Source organism: Naegleria gruberi (assembly GCF_000004985.1).
Source record: "Naegleria gruberi genomic scaffold NAEGRscaffold_352, whole genome shotgun sequence".
Lineage (NCBI taxonomy): Eukaryota > Heterolobosea > Eutetramitea > Acrasida > Naegleriidae > Naegleria > Naegleria gruberi.
This window is the reverse complement of record NW_003163055.1, coordinates 6,595-7,695: the sequence shown is the minus strand read 5'-3', so window position 1 is coordinate 7,695 and position 1,101 is coordinate 6,595.

The following is a 1,101-nucleotide window of genomic DNA, read 5'->3' as shown; positions in this document are numbered from 1 at the left end:
TTTTTGTGAAATACGTCTGCTAACGTAATGTACAAGAATACAACAGTATCTTTGGGTTTGTGGGATACAGCTGGTCAAGAGTAAGTAATTTCAAATTTTCATCAACAATATTTATTGTACTTTCTAATAGTGAGTAAGTAATCTTCTAGTAGAAGAATTTTTAGGCTAAATAATTTTCAGCTATGATCGTTTGCGACCATTGTCTTATCCTGATGCTCAAGTTTTCCTCGTCTGCTTCTCTGTTGTCAATCATACAAGTTTAATGAACGTAAAGGCCAAGTGGGTTCCGGAAGTTAAACATGTAAGTAGTACTCTACACCACTTGAAAAGATTTATTTATTCTTTATACTTTTAACAACATGTTGAACATATCTGTTGTTACATGCATGTAAACAAACAAACAACTTTATTATTTAAATAGCACTGTCCAAAAGTGCCAATTGTTCTCACAGGAACTAAGGCTGATCTTCGTAAGGATAAAGACTATCTTCAAAGAGAAGGATTACAAGTAGTGTCTTCAGAAGAAGGACAAAAAGTAGCCAAGGAAGTTGGAGCTCAATACTATTCGGAATGTTCTGCTAAATCACAAGAAGGATTGAAGGAAACTTTCAACTATGTTATCGAATGTGTTTTGGATCCAAAGAGTCCAGATCAAAGCTCAGAAAAGAAGAAGTCTGGCAAATGTAGTCTGTTGTAAACAATTGAAACCATTATTATAACTTCTCCTCTCTACTGTATATTATTCTTTCCGCCACTTCAGAGTCGACTCATTAAATCCCTCATTTTGCGTTTTTAACTGCTGTCGAACTTTCAATTTGAAGATGAACAGGTGACATATCTTGTTCCATGTTCATTCAAACAAATTCTTCTCAATACAATCTCTCGAAATATCATGATTATGAAAATTAATGAAATAACCACAAAAAGATGATGGATACCAATATCTTATCTAACAAGGAAATAATCTGATTTCAAATTATTTGAGATACTTTGCGATTATTTCACTTTACACCTTTCAATCCCAACACTTTGTAATCACTTCTTTTTCTTTTTAGAAATGCCATGTGAAGGGTCAGCAAAAACCAATTTGGCATATCCCTT